The following is a 15,693-nucleotide window of genomic DNA, read 5'->3' as shown; positions in this document are numbered from 1 at the left end:
AGCCAGACCATCGTTAGCCTGCCAAATGTCATTTGGGGCTGGCTTTAGAAGAGAACCAGAACTGGGGATGCAATGCAATTATTTAAATCCAGAAAGAAAAATGTTTGCTCCCAAGTCTGGCAGTAGATGACTGACTGATTCCAACAGACTCTTTCCTGCTTCCACAGGGAGCTTAGGGCCTCCAGGAGGCATGGGGCCGGGCATCCCAACTAAGCCTGAGGAAGGTCCTAGTGTTTTGTCAGACAAACTCAGGAGTTCTACTCAGAGAACTTGTGGTGTGGCAAGCCACATTTTCCTCAAACCACAGGTTGTAACAAGGGTGATTTCTTTCCTCCTTTGTTTCTGTCTCTGCCTTTGTCCCTGGCTGGCAGTCCCAGGCAGTTCACTGTGCTCTCTCTCTCTCTCTCTCTCTCTCTCTCTCTCTCTCTCTCTCTCTCTCTCTCTCTCTCTCTCTCTCTCTCTCTCCCTCCCTCCCTCCCCTTTCTCTCCCCCCTGGCTGGCTCCAGGCATGTGAAGGCCTAGCCTGGCTGTCACTTGAGCCCTTTGTAGGCCCAGGGAAGGGGGCCACGCAGACGCTACAGGTTTCGCTATGTATTGCAACCCCCACAGTCCTCTGTAGCTCAAGACTTCACTTCATAATGGCCACAGTTCTGCTCCCCTTAAGATCAGTGAGAACAACCCTGGAAGAGGCAGTCAGTGCCACTGGGTGGGTTTTTCTGCCTCCTCCAGAGATGGTTCAGTTACACTCAGATGTCTTGTGTGACAAAGAGCTGTGAAAGCTAGAGGAAATAAGGATGGCTCCAGTGATCCATGGTTGGTTCACTGATAATTCCATCACGAACCTGGGGAGAAATCCTGAGTATGAGGTACAGCTCCTAACATAGGCCTGTTGGTGAGACTGCTAGCTGAAAAGCCAGTTCATTTGCCTATGTCAATTGCCCGAGTCACCCACTGGATCTTTTTTCATCTACTTTTGTGGTGCTGGGTATTGAACCCTGGTCATATGCTAGAAAGTATTCAACCCAAGTAACACTCTAGCCAATCACAGGATGTGTGTGTGTGTGTGTGTGTGTGTGTGTGTGTGAGAGAGAGAGAGAGAGAGAGAGAGAGAGAGAGAGAGAGAGAGAGAGAGAGAGAGAGAGAGAGTGCATGCATGCTCATCAATACTAAGGCTTACATTCTGTTCCTTAGCTTTTTCACTCAAAGCTGACACTTTACCACTTGAGCCACAGCTCTGCTTCTAATTCTTTGCTGGTAGGTTGGATAAGAGAGTCTTCATGAATGTCTGAAGCCTGGCAGGCTTCAAACCATGATCCTCAGATCTCAGCCTTCGGAGTAGCTAGGCATGAGTCACTGCCGCTCCCCCCCCCCCCCAAAGGAAGATGATTGAGCTGGGCTAGGAGATTACAGCTCCCTTATCCTCCCTCCTGCAAAGATACATCACAGGTCCCCACGGGCTCAGAAGAACGACAATAGAGCCCTTCCAGGTCTTTCCACCTCCATGCTCCCCCTTTCTCAGGCCTCAGCCCAGTGATCCCTCTGCTCTCCTCTCAAGTCTTTCTATTTTAGCAAGGTAGGTTCTGTCCTTCCAGGCAATTCTCCAGACACTAACAGGGGGTTACTGCAACAGGCAATCAACAAGCTGTCCATCGCCCAGTGAGATAGTACTGAAATTGCTGACATTCAGGTAAACTCTGGTTATTTACCTGACAGGCCCAGCTACTAGGACCTAAAGCCCTGATTTACAAGCTCTCCTAGATAATTGAATGTTGGCACTGTGGCCCTTCTATCAGAAAGGCTTTGTTCTGGGTGTGGCCTAAGAGGTCAGAATAAAGAGTCTGACTCATCTCTACTCTTTTCAGACCATTCTGGTGACTAATGACTCTGGGCCAAGCAGAGGCACTTGAAGGAGGATGTAAGGCCTGGGATCGACCTTGAACTTCAGAGGCTACAAGCTCTGACCAGCGTTGCTAATGGGCCAGGAGTAACCTGAGCCGGCCCGTGGATGCAAAGGCAGGCATGATGGCTGGCTGGCCTGCTGGCGGCTGGCATCCCCACCGGATAGCAGCCTCCCTTCTCCATTTCACAGGGCTCTGTTCTCTACAACCTTTCTCCCCCGGCAACAAAGCCGCTCCCGTTTATCAAGCGCCAACTAAGGGCCAGACACTGCTAAGCACTTTACACACATTATCTTGTTTAATCTTCACAAGTGCACAGAGGGGTAGGTGTTAATGCTGCATTACCGGCAAGGAAACTGAGGCTCAAGGAGGCTGAGGGCTTGCCCAAGGAGGATCAGCCATGGCACTCAAAGCCAGCTGATGAACAGGCCCGTGTCTTAATCACCACTGCTGCCACCTTTGGGAGGGACTCGTCAGGGATACACAAATGACCTGTTGTCTTCTTTTTAACCTCATCAAAACATTCTGCATCATTTCCAAAAGGGAAAGAAGTTGTGACTTGGAGGACAAAAGTATATAAGGAGAGAAGAAAAGAGAAAGGGTGAGACGGGGGAGAGGAAGGGAATGGAGAAGAAAGAAGAGAAGTGGGAAGGGGAGGGAGTTGGGGGAGAGCAGGAGAAGGGAGAGGAGGGGAGAAAGGTTATCATCATAATCAGGAAAAGCAACACATACGCATAAACTAGGATGCACATGTGTATGTATACATGTATGTACCCACACCATCAACCTTTGGGCCTTTGTGAATGTCAAAAATTGAAAATGTAACTGGGCACCAATGGCTCATACCTGTAATCCTAGGATTACAGATCTCAGGAGGCTGAGATCTGAGTATCTGGATGTGAAGCCAGCTAGGGTAGAGTCCATGTGACTCTTATCTCCAATAATCTACCATAAAAGCCAGAAATGATTCTGTGGCTCAAGTGGTAGAGAACTAGCCTTAAGCACAAAGAGGCTCAAGGACAGCACCTGGGCCTTGAGTTTAAGCCTCAGAACTAGAGAGAGAGAGAGAAAGAGAGAGAAAGAAGAGGAGAGAGAAGAGAAGAGAAGAGAGAGAGAGAGAGAGTCCTGTTTGCTGGGCACTTACACCTGTAATCTTATCTACTCAGGAGCCTGAGATCTAAGGATCTTGGACTGAAGCCAGCCCAGGCAAGAAAATCCATGAGACTCTTATCTCCAATTAACCATCAAAGAGCCAAAAGTGATTTAAGTGGTAGAGAGCTAGCCTTGAAAGAAAAAAAAGAAAAAAGTACCCGTAATACTAGCTACTCAGGAGGCTAAAGCCAATTAACCAGCCAAAATCTGGGCTGGAGAGATGGTTCAAATGGTAGAGTGCTAAACATGATCAAGAAAGCTGAGCAAAAGACTGCAAGACCTTGAATTCAAGCCCTGTTTCCAACACAAAAATTAAAATTGTAAGTGCTACTTTTGTTCATCTTGGCCTTGGCTCATTGGTTTCAAGTTTGGGCATTAAATCTCAAACTCTTCCCTATTATGTTTCCAAACTACCTGCAAGGCACTGGGGCCCCAGGAGGACAGGACACAGGCCCCTTCACAAGTTGCCTGGCAGTCCTTCCAGAGGTCCTGGGGATGGGAGTGAGCAGCCTGAGCCTCATAGAGAGGGAGGAATGTAACCACTACTCCCCAGTTGACAAATGGCAGGGAAAATGTTGAACCCAGGCCCACCTGTCACCAAAGCACTTCCAATCAGCTTCCAACCTCCAGTGAAGCCAACCATAAGTACAGGCTTGTTGCTAGACTGTCGTGAGCCAAGGGAACAGCAAGATCTGAGAATTGTTCAAGTAATGGAAGAATAGCACAGACTTAAGGCTTCCCAGACCTCCCCATCCTGTCTCTCTGCAAGCAAAAGCACAAGAGATTTCCTGGACACCTCCCCTCCCACCCCCCCACCCCAAAAAAGGAATCCTAGCCCCTTGCTCTCTTCTCTAACCCCATGTCCCAGCCAGACCCAAAACTGCCTTGGTAAAGACACAGTTCAAGGGCACCCCATAACAGAGGTTCTGAGCCCCCACCAGGAGGGCACCTCCACAGTTGCCCCCTCTCTGATGGGAAGGAAAGTCAGGGGTGTGTTCTTAAGGCTCAAAATAAAGTTTAAATATTGTGTGGAAATTACCAAACAAATCAAATCACTGTTAAGTGGATGTCATGGGCTTCCTCTAGACAATACATTTAATGAAGATTATTGTCCTCCTGGTTATAGTTTTAGATTTGCATTTTATTATCAGAGAAGCACTTATGCATTACTCTAGGATTTTCATTAGGTAAATAAATTTTTATGTGGATTTCATTATATTCCCTTGGCTGAAATCCTGATCACTTAACAGCAAGAATGCTACTCCAGTATCCTGCGTGTCAATCAGGATGCAACTGTTCCTTGGGTTGTTGGAAAGCACTTTGTGAAAATCTGCTGTTGGTGGAGAAGTGAAGAAGGTCCATTTTTGTGTCTAGTTCCTTTGCTGAAGCACCCACACACATACACCCTGAAAAGGAATCCTCCATCAAAACCCATGCATCCTTGTCTACATGCAATACATAAGCTTTCAGTAGATCATCCGAGCTTTTACCCCACCTCAGTCACTCAGCTGTAAACAGATGCACCTGTACTGGGACCAATGGACTGAGTTATAGACAGGTACTGGGGAGATGGCGTTGAAAGAGGCAAACTAGGGAAGGATCAGGAAGGGAGACAGTGGGGGAGGCATTCCTGGAACCTCAGCCATCAGCACAAGAGAAAATCATTTCTAAGAAGTCTAATATGAAGCAATTAAGCTAATTGGAATCTAGACTGTACAGGGTGCCTCCGGAAACTGGAGACCAGGGACTCTCCTTGCTGGAAACACACACCTCAATATGAATGAGGGAGGGAGAAAGAGGGAATGAATGAAGGAAACAGCTAGACACAAACCCTCTCTGCCAGGCCATAGCCAGCCTGTCCGCTGGCCCTGTAAGACAAGTGGTTCCAGGTGGAGCTTCCCTAAGGTTGACAATCTTTCACGAACTTGCTAATGATATTAAAAAAAAAAAAAAACTCCTGCTTATTCAAAGGGCTGCCACATGCTAGGAAACAGGGCTCAGCCTCATGTGTACTGTCACATGCCTCTCTGGTCTGTCCACCCAGAGGACCCAACGGGACTCTTCCAAGGTGCTTTTGCTGAGAGGGGCAAACTTGTCAAAATGGCCCAGGTAAACACAGCAGCAGGGCTCCACAACAGCTCAGAAGGAAAGCAAATCAGGTTGGATGGCCTTGTGGTTCTTAACCTTGACTCTTGACCGGGATCCAAGAGCGGAAGGCTTGAAGTCACTGTGGTTCCTAATAACCATTGATTTTCGAAAGGCCATTAATGGCTGGGCCCTGGTTTCCTGTCTGACACTTGACAACAGTAACACTTCCTCACAGAGTTGTGAAAGCTGTAAGAACTGACAAAGACCGTGCAGATATGGGGTGGAGAAGGTAGTAAGCACTCCAATAAGCACTTTCATGGTCACAGCCATCCCCACAAAGCATTCCCCCACTAGGGCTCACCTTTCAATCGCTGCTTCAGCAAACAGCATAACAAAAACCACCTAGACTCCAACTTCAAGTGTCTTAAGGGCACAACAAAACTTCACCAGTCTCTGGGACCTAAAATAGGAACCTGGGCTTTCAAGTAGGGGGTTTTTGTTTTTATTTTCCTCTCTTGCACTCAAGCTGAACTTGAACTCGCCTGCATCATCTTTCCTAGTGCTAAGATTACAGCTGTGTACTACCACACCTTTGGAAATGTAGTAAGGAAGAAAACCAGGGCTGGTGGTAAATAAAAGTGCCAACAGCCTTCTCTGCGAAGAGCGGTGTTATCACTTCCTGCTCTTTATATTCTGTATTATTCCCATTTCTAATTGAGCAAATATTGTAATACAGGATTTTTTTTAAAACAAGATCTCACTATGCTGCTAAGAATGGTCTCAAACTCCTGTGCTCAAGTAATCCCCCTAGCCTCTACCTCAGAGTAGCTGGGACTTTGGGTGCATGGTACCCACCCAGCTGTATTGCAACATTTAGAAGACTTTTTCATCCTGTGAAGGGAAAAAAACATATAGATAATGGCCAGGCAGCCCAGAATCACCTTCTTGCTTTGAATAAAGGACTGTCCTACAGTTATGTGAACCTTTAGCCCATTTCTCCCATCTCCAGACCCCAGTGCCTTGGATGTCTTCTCACCCAGCCTCAGACCAGTCAGTTTTCCCCAGCTTTCCTCCCTTAGCTGTTATGACACTGTACATCTCACCATTTCCACCAACAACCAAAACAATGGCTCCAAGAAGGAAAGTATTTTTTTAATGTCCTTCACTAGGTCACCAGGCACCTCCTCTTCCCAGGGATAGATATTTAAATGGATGACTACAGGTATGGGTAGATGTATGACCAGATGGATAGATGATTGAATAGATGAATGGATGGATGGACAAATGAATGGATGAGCACATGGGATGGTGGGTGTCTGGATGGATGGATGGATGGATGGATGGATGGATGGATGGAGATGAATGGATGAATAGATAGAAATTAATTTCAAATCATTCTTCATCCTTTATTAAAAATGAAACCCCAGAAACTACTTTCCACACATTTCTAGAAACCCTAGCCCCAGCTAAAGAAAACACAAGAAGACAGTGGGGTGAGCCATTTCTTGGGCTTTTCTCAGAGACAGAATTTGCACAAATCCAGAGTGGCTGCCTGCCACAGACACTAACAAGAACACCAGGCGATGGCCCATCTCCAGGGTCCTGACCCCACATTCCTAAGTCCAGGGCATTTTTCTTAAACAGCATTGACCACTCAATCAAGCCACCCACCCTGCCAGCCAACCCCTAAAGGATGCCGTTACAGGAGGCAGAGCCATCACTGCTCAAAATCTCACTTGTCCTCAAATATCTCCTGTTGATCTTGGTAACAGTCTACATGAATGGTCCATTTGTTGAAGAACACAATATTTTCCTTGGCTTTTAGGCGACAGTCTGGCAAATGAGTGTTTCCCCATGTAACTTTCTGGTGGCTTTATGCGAGCAGTTAATTAGAATTACACAGACATGTTTATAGAAGTTGAAATGAAGCATAGTTCAAGTTTGTGAAAACATATATAATTACTCACACTGGTACTTCCCACTGAAGAGAAAAGGCAACCTAAGCAAGAGCCCCGGAAGCAACCACAGGGGTCTAGAAAGGCCTTCTCTGCTTCAATAGCTCCATTTGAAGAATATGGGGTGACTGAGCCCTGTTGGGGAGCCCTCAGACCCACCGCCCAGCAGTTTGCTCATTAGACTCACACTGCAGCCAACAAATTCCCAAAAGACCTCTGGGTGGGCACCAGGCTCTAGGCAAGATCTATGGAGACCCAGGTACATATACACACAGCAGTGCTGTGGGCACATACACAGAAAGGCCACCATTTATCCCCAGGAAGCCACAGAGCACAGCTCTGGAGACCCAGAGAGGTTCTTTGTCTACCCCAGGGACAGCCCTCTGCTGGCTAAGCTGAGCAGTGATTTTGGCAGCCTGAGAAAGTGCCTATGGCAGGCTGGCTGTATTTCCAAGCCCCACCTCCGCCCCTGGAATCCACCTGTCCCCACTCACCTTCCAGAGTCACTCTGCTGGGCTGGGCTGGTGGCTTCTTCCCTCCCCTCTCCTCCACCCTTCCCCAACTCTAACCCTGGTTCTAGGCCAACAAGACGACGACATCATCTGTGAGTTCATAACCAGCCTACCTCATCTGTCCTGTAAATAGTCAGTCAGAGAACTTCTGAAGCCATCTGAAAGTGATCAGATGGTTTATCTTGAAATAGTGAGGCAGGGTCCCTTCCCCACATTTATGCTGTCTCATAAACAGCTGGCTCTCATGCCAGTCTGACTATATAGCAGTAGGAGGCTGAGACCTGAACTGCTTTCCCAGCAAAGGGTGGAATGAACATCCCTGAGAGAAGGCCAGTGTGGGCAAGAATCAAGTCTAGCCATGAACTCTGCTGCTCACTGGCTTAAACCAGTGGACCACCCACCCCAAGGTCCTCACCTGTCCCTCTTTAGTCTCCCCACCAAGCAGCTAGCTGTCTAACCTGTGGCCAGGGGGCTGTTTCCTGAGCTGATCCTGGGAAAAGCCCTGCCAGCTACCCAGTCCCTACAAAGACACCACCAGTCCAGGGGCACCTGGGGATGCTTTGCATCTCTTCCCTAGAGAACAGAGGGAGTCTAGGACTTCCAGGGAGTGAGAAAGAAGGACATGGACAGACAGAAGAGAAAAGAAACTGGGGAAGGGCCTAGCCAACAACAGCAGCTTCTTTACTCAGCAAAATTATGTCAGGGCTCACAGCATGCCAGCCCCCCCCCCCCGAATCCTTCTAACCCTTCTCCTGAAGCCTGGGGACACATGATATAAACAGACCAAATCTAGTCCCTGTCTAGATGGAGTCACAAATTCAGCAAAGAAAAACCTGCAAATCAGCTCCTACCTAAAACAAGTCAGAGGACATTAGAAAGGGTATGAGACTGACCACAGTGGGCCTGCCTGGAGAGAAATGTGGTCTGGAAATGCTTCTATGGGAAGGTGACCTTGAACCTGAGTCCAGAAAGGATAAGGAGGAGCCAGCCAGGCTGGGAAATGGAGAGAGGGCTCCAGTCAGAGGGGAAGACATGCACATAGGAAGGAAGGGAGAATCCTAGAGCAGAGGTAAGGAAAAAAGGGGCTAGGAAGAGCAGGATGTGGAGGAGGATGTACATAGGGAAATGGAAGGTTTCTAGATCCTTGCCTAGAAAGAAGCATAGTGTTCACCGAGGCCTCCTGGCACCTGCTCATCCCCCCCTTTCCTTTCTTCCATCTCCTTTTCTTGTCCACATAATGCAAGTGTCATCTGGATACCCTGAGTCCACCAACTCCATGGGAACCGGGGCTCTCCAGAGGTGCAGGTGTTACACCCCTACCTCTACCTGTGACTGGGCTAGGATGTTCAGGGGATGCCACTCTCCCCAGAGGTACAAGGGAGGGACTGTGGGCCCATTTAGGAAGGATATTCGTCTTTTAAAGACAGGCCTGAGGGGCTGGAAAGGTGGCTCTGGTAGAGTGCTTGCCTCGCATGCATGAGGCCCTGGGTTGAATTCCTCAATACCACATAAATAGAAAAAGCTGGAAGTGGCGCTGTGGCTCAAGTAGTAGAGCGCTAGTCTTGAGCTGAAGAGCTGAGGGACAGCACCCAGGCCCAGAGTTCAGGCCCCTTGACTGGCAAAAAAAAAAAAAGACAGGCTTGAGTCAGGGAAATTCTCTCCCCTAGTCTTTAGATATATGGGGTGGGGGGTGATGTCTAGCATCACAGTAATTCTTTCTTCATCACAGTTTTGAGGGCAAAAGCCAAAGAGTTGAACAGGACAGCAAGTTACCTAGGTCCACTTTCAAATTAAATATGCTGTAGCCAATCTGGCCCATCCAGACTTCTTGTCTCATGACATTCCCTTAGGCCTGAGTCATTTTAACTTGAATCACAGGTCCTGCTGCCCAAAGCGTTGTCAGATAGCCAGTCCCACCAGCAGATTGTTCTTCCTCCTTCCAGAAGATCCTGTGAGTTTCTCTACACAGCACCCTGAAATAAGTCAGCCCTCCTCCCAATGGGATTCACAACCTCAGGACCTGGGAACACTATCCAGCATCAAATCCAAAGTGCTGGTCATACCATGGAAGAGGGGAGAGGACTCAAGCAAATAGTACGGTCTAGTCGATAACGAAGCATAAAAAAGACCTCAGAAACTGAGTCCATATCCCCACACCAATAAGGAGAGGTTAGAGGACATAATGAAATCTTTCTTGGCTCATTTTATACTTAACATCCCTAGGAGATGGAACATTTTCCCATTTTATAATTAGAGAAACTGAAAACATGGAAGCAGATTTAAGAGGATAGGCTCCAGTGTCAGGAAACCTAGGTTCAAATTCTACACCTCTACTCCTTCAGCAGGCATGTGACCTTGGCCTTCAGAGCTTCAGTTTCCTTACCTACAGAATGGGAACAGAGCACATACAGCTGCTGTAAGTGTAACAGGGACTGCTATATAATATAAAGGACACCAAGTCCCAGTGTGGATTCCAACCAGCGCAGTCCACAATGAACGTCAGGCAGCCCACTGGGATCCAGGGAAGCTACCTTCCCCTTGCCCAGACTTCAGGGCAAGACTCGGCACAGTGAGGAACTTGTCAGTGTTAACCAGCTGCACCCTGCTCCCTTTTGCCATCTCTGACTTACCCTGCAGAGGCTCATCACAGCAACCAAGCATCCAAAGGATAGGGCTGAATTTTCTGAGGGGTGTGGGCCAGGCACCATCCCTTACCTGGAAGGCCAACTCCAGCCTTTGTCCATCTATCTCCTTTAATGATCAGGTCCTGTTCTGGGTCCACCTAACATGAGTAGATTCCAAATTTGTTGAGAATCAGCTAAGGCATGACCCAAGCCAAGCCAGCTGACTGAACTGGGCGATGCCACTAGAGTCTAAAACACAGGCTGATTATGAAAAACTTGTCTTCTGAAGCCAATAGGCTCAACCCAGAACCACTAAGGAAAAGGTCAGGAATTTTCTAGCAAATGCAAGCTGTTGGGACTGTCGGTGTGACCTCTCAAAGTGACTCACCATTCAGGTCTCCATCCCTTCACTCACTAATATGGATTTCAGGAGTGCCTCCAACCCATGGCCACTGGGGTCTGAGGCCCAAGGTCACATAAATGATGAATAAACAGAGCCATCAGGACTAGGTAGGGTGAGGAAGGGCTCTGCCACTTGAGACAGGATGAGATGATACAACAGTTGAGAACAGGGCAGCCCAGTGGGTTTTGATTAAGAGCCTCAAGCCTGCAGGACACTGGACAGACAGAAGGACTATACTGCAACCAGCACCCCCAAGTTCCCCAGAGGCCTGGCAGGGGGTGAGGAATGGCAGAGGCACAAGACTTAGCTAGACCATAGCAATGTGCCCACTCCCAGGACAGCTGCATCCCACAAGCCCCAGGACACTTGCCAGGCAGGAGACAGGCCTCGAAGTCCCATGTACACCCAACTGGCTTGCCCATTACCAGCAAGGCAAGCCAAATCTGAATATTGCTGTAACATCTCCAGATTTTCCAGTGATGGTTTCTTTCTTTGAAACACACAAAAGCCAATCAAAACATAAGAAAATGGTGTGTGGTAACATATACCTGTAATCCCAGCACTCCGGAGACTGAACTGAAAGAATTTTGAGTTGGAGGCCAACCTGGGCTAAATTTTTTGAGACCTTGTCTTAATCAAACAAAAATAGATGATCTGGAGCCTCCAGTTTGTGGCCTTCATCTGGAAGGTGGACTCACATGGATACTTCCTCCCCAATGACATGTGCCAGAGGCCCTTCAGGTGGCCACAGCTGACACCAGGGCACACAGTGCTAAGTCAAGGTTTGTCTGCCTTCACAAGTTCCACCCACCAGGCAACACCCACAGCCCAGTCCTTCAGCCAGGGAAACAGAGCTTCACAGAGAAAACCCCCAGCACTTGGCTCTTCCTGGAGCCTGAATTTCCTCCCCAAACAGGATGGATTTACGTGCGGGAAGAAAGGACTGCGCGTGCGCCCAGATCCAGACCCCCGGTATTTATACAGTTTCATAAACTGCAAGTGATTATTTTGTTTCATAAGAACAATCACTATGCAAATGAAACCTCCAGCTAATACAAACAGGGCTGTTAAACTCACTTGCCAATGTTTATGAAAAGAAACCCGGCCTGGCCCTGACCAAGCGTGCTAAGAAAATGTTTAATCACAAGACACATTTGAGTGAGGAAATTAGGCAAATAAGAAAAGATGTCCTGACTTGGCTCCCAGAGCCCCTTCCCACCTCCCACCCCCTCTTTTATTCAGCAAGACAATGCCAGGGAAATAAAAAGGTTCCCAGAGGAAGGACAGATGTCAAGCTTCAAAGAGGAAAAGACAACAAATGCAGAGAGGGGACCCAATTTTTAACAGCCGTCAGAGTCCCCCACCCTATTTTTTACATTTGTGCCAGTGTAGTAGGAAGGATGGAGACAGTGGACAGAGGGGCATGGTTTGGGCGAGAGGGCCGGCAGGGAGGGCACTGCAATGGACAGCACTGGGGAGCAGGCTAGGGTAAGGCCCCTGGAGCTCAAGACATGGGCACCCTCAAAGACCCAGCCAAGGTCCAGGCAGACAGAATGGAGGAGGATCTCAAGCCCTCAGAAGGCCATGTCATCTTCCCTGAAGAGAGTCTGGATTGACTGACTCATGTGAGCCCATACCAGACAAAGTCACTTCATCAGGCTGCTGGGGGCTCAAACCTCCATGTGACTTCACAGCAAGTGACATCTCCTTTCTGAGCCTCAGTTCCCTCACCTCTAAAGCAGGGACTAGGAACCTTCAGTGTTAGGACAGGACCAGGAGATCACAAATGGAGATCACAAATGGTTAGCGGAATCCTTGGAACATTGGAAGTGCTTAGTTAAGGCTACCAGTCAGATCCTTCCTTCCTTCTGCCATGAGGCCCAGAGAGGGTTGGCGGAGATCCTGAGTCACACAGGTTAACAGCAGACTCAGGATTTGACCAGACTCACCAGTAGGAATGTAGGGAAAGGATGGGTGGAGGCGGGGCCGCGCCAGGTCCCTGCTCCTTGTCCCCTCCGGGAAGTGCTGGGCAAGGAGGTAGTGGTGGGAGGGCCCTAGGCAGCCACTGCTCCCTGGGGCTGGGGGAAACCGGAGCCTGGTCCTGGCAGGGCCTCCCAGGGGCCCCGGTAGGGGCAGCTGTCCAGAACTGTCTGTCCATGGAGGGGGCAGGGAGCCTGCCACTCGGAACATGCCGTGTGCCAGTCCCTGGGGCCAGGCCGGCTCAGCCTGCTGGCTCCATCCAGAGCCCGCCCCAAGGGATGCTGGGGGAGGCAGCCAGGATCAGAGCCGCCGGCTGCAAGCTCCCCTCCCCCAGCAACAGGGGACTAAAGTGGGTCAAGGAGGAAGGAGGGGGCCCAGGAGGGCTGGGGGAGGGGCGGAGGAGCTAGAGAAGGCACCCGGGGGAGGGGACCAGGAGAGGATGCCTGGAAAAGCAAAACCATGTGTGCAGTGGGCCTTGTGGGGGCCAGGGCAGAGCAGCAGAGGGGCTGCTGAAGATGAAGATTCTCAAGATTGCCTCACAATTAACTCTAGGGGGGGCCTCGGTCCTGGCTCCTGCCCAGGTCAATCTTTCACTTTATTCCTTCCCTTGGCCTTAGGGGCTCCCTCTCCCATCCTCTCAGCCTCATCTGGAGCCCCATACTCCACTGGCCCCTAGCCAAGGGTCTGTGAGGCACACACTGGAGGGCTCCAGCCCTCTGGCTCAGACCTGGAGGTGAGCCCAGCTGGGCCTCCAGCTGTCCAGCCAGAAGGTGGGGTCTCCATGGAGGGTGGGAAGCACAGATCTAGCTGGATTCCATCCTGGGCCCAGGTTCAGCAGGCCTGTTGGCCTTTCCAGGCCAAGTAGGCCCCATTCACCAGGAAAGAAGGGTTCAAGTGAGCCCTGTTACACTCCCACCCACCCCCACCCCCACCCCCTCACATACAGCGGCATCCTCAGGGAGCCGGGTGCAAAAGGAAAGACAGGAAATGCCAAACTGGGCTGTCCTCCAGCTGGGAGGGGCAGTCAGGTCCCAGGTCCCCCAGAGGAAGGGCTGGAGGGTGGGGGGCACAGTTTGATCCAGACAGACTGGGGCTAGTGGTCAACTTCCATCTGTGCCCTCCCAATCATCAACCTCTCAGCTCCCCCACCCAGCATGGCCAAAAAAAATAAAAAAGGAAATAGCCACCCAGGCAACTTGATATGGTCCAGAAACCTCCAGGGTCCCTGGGTTCCAGGAAGCCAGCCAGGGAGGGAGTGGAGAACAGAACGCAGAGGGTCCACTGCCCTGGGGAGGGTGTCCTGGGATCCAGACTTTGGGAGAGCCGAGAAGGGGGACTCTCAGCCACACAGGTCCCTGTTCCTTTGAAGGGCAGCCTGGAAAAGCAGCCTCAGGAGGGCCCACACCCATGGTTTCAGGAAAATGTTGACAGTGAAGCTAAACTGATGCAGGCTCATAGGCCAGCCCGAGGGCCCAGAGAGGTAGTCTGGGTGGAGCCAGAGAGGCTCAAAGTGGAGCCCCTGCTTTGAATCCCTCAGCAAGGCCGCCCACCCCCACAACCACAACCAAGGTTCCTGGATGAAACAGCAGAACTCCCAAGGCCTTGGGGGTAGAGTGAAAGAAAACACAGAAATAAGAGATCAGACACCATCCTAAACGCCTAAATGCAGCAAGTACCTCCCTCCCAGTAGAACAGAGACTCCATAGCCCTGGCATTGCTGAGTGTGCAATCCCCCCCCAAAAAAAATCCCAGGTACAGCATCAAACATCCCAGGAGGTGGCCTCCTCCTCATCCCTAACCTGTCCAAGCTGCTTCTCCTGGACCTGAGCCTCAGAAACAGGCCAGGGCTGGGGAAGGGAGGGGGCTGGCCACCAGCTTTGTTCTCATTAACCAATCACACCCCACCAGCTCCTGGAGGAGGGGGGACCTGGATGGCACTGATTCACCAGGTGTACAGAAGATGGCCCGGGACTGGAATAAAAAAAACTCCCAGGCAGCAGGCCACTCTGACATGCGACCTTAAGCTTCAGACTGCCTCCCAAAGCCACCTCACCTGCAGGCAAACACAAGGGTATCAACCTCACTGGGCTGTTGAGGACATTCATGACAAGACTCATTAAAGTACTCAGCAGGCAAGTGGCACACAGTAGGCTTCAATAAATACTAAAACCTAACCTATCCTTCCTGCCTCCCCTTCTACCTGCTGGAGACCCTCCTCCCCCAGAGGAGAGAGAGCACACTTGGAACTCTCCTAAGAAAACTAAAGCAGGACAAGACACTCAGAGAGGCAGAGGACAGTCACACCCAGCCATTCCAAGTAGAGGGTAGGGTCTTGGATCCTGGGACCCAGACACAGCTTCCGCATTCCCCTGTAAGAACCTTGAGTATTAAGTGTCCAGACAGAGCTAATGAAGACAGAACAAATGCACTCAGGTACCCAGTCAGAGTAAACTGAGGACACAGTTTACAAACTCATCGGGGAGAAGGAAGGGCAGGGAGTCTTCTTTCTGGCCTGGCTAGATCCAATCTGGGATTGGAAGCTCTACCTACCTAGAAAGCCAGTCTCAGGGACCAGGACAGCAATGACAGAGCATCAGCCTCTTCCCTCCATCTCTAACTTACCATATACAGCAAAGGGACTCCAGCTCTGGTAAGGTCCTGTCCATGAGTTATGTGGACCTCAAAACTGAGCAGCTGAGGGGCTGGGAAGGTGGCTCAGTGGTAGAGCGCTTGCCTTGCATGCCTGAGGCCCTGGGTTCGATTCCTTAGCACCACATAAGCAAAGAGTAAAAGTGGCGCTGTGGCTCAATTGGTAGAGTGCTAGCCTTGAGCTGAAGAGCTAAGGGACAGCGCCCAGGCCCAGAGTTCAGGCCCCACAACCGGACCCAAAAATAAAAACAAAAAATGAGCAGCTGAACTGACTGCTGAACACAGCCCTGCCATATCTGAGCTAGGGGTGTAGGATAAGGCCATTAGCTTCTGTGGACCCTCATCCTCACTTGGAAAACAAGAGGAGCCCCCAAATGATTCCCTGTATAGGTAATGGAGATGAGTGAGAACCTCTGGAGCCATAGTACCCAG

At 50.1% G+C, this 15,693-nt stretch overlaps 1 protein-coding gene across 4 annotated transcripts in view; it reads right to left on the bottom strand.

The window, feature by feature from the left end:
• Znf423 (zinc finger protein 423) overlaps nucleotides 1-15,693 on the bottom strand; it is a 324,973-nt gene that overhangs the window by 290,422 nt on the left and 18,858 nt on the right. The window contains exon 1 of one of the 4 annotated variants that reach the window (XM_070011962.1): nucleotides 7,588-7,651. The exons of 2 other annotated variants lie outside the window; for them this stretch is intronic. The gene's annotated coding sequence lies outside the window, so the exon portion shown is untranslated. Of the gene's footprint in view, nucleotides 1-7,587; nucleotides 7,652-15,693 lie in introns of those variants that run through there. One more of the 4 variants, XM_070011965.1, reaches the window with a different exon arrangement.

This window comes from Dipodomys merriami, unplaced genomic scaffold (genome assembly GCF_024711535.1).
Source record: "Dipodomys merriami isolate MVZ:Mamm:240054 unplaced genomic scaffold, mDipMer1.0.p SCAF_85, whole genome shotgun sequence".
In the NCBI taxonomy this organism is placed as follows: domain Eukaryota; kingdom Metazoa; phylum Chordata; class Mammalia; order Rodentia; family Heteromyidae; genus Dipodomys; species Dipodomys merriami.
Note: the sequence above shows the minus strand (reverse complement) of the source record. Positions and strands in the feature narration are given on the sequence as shown.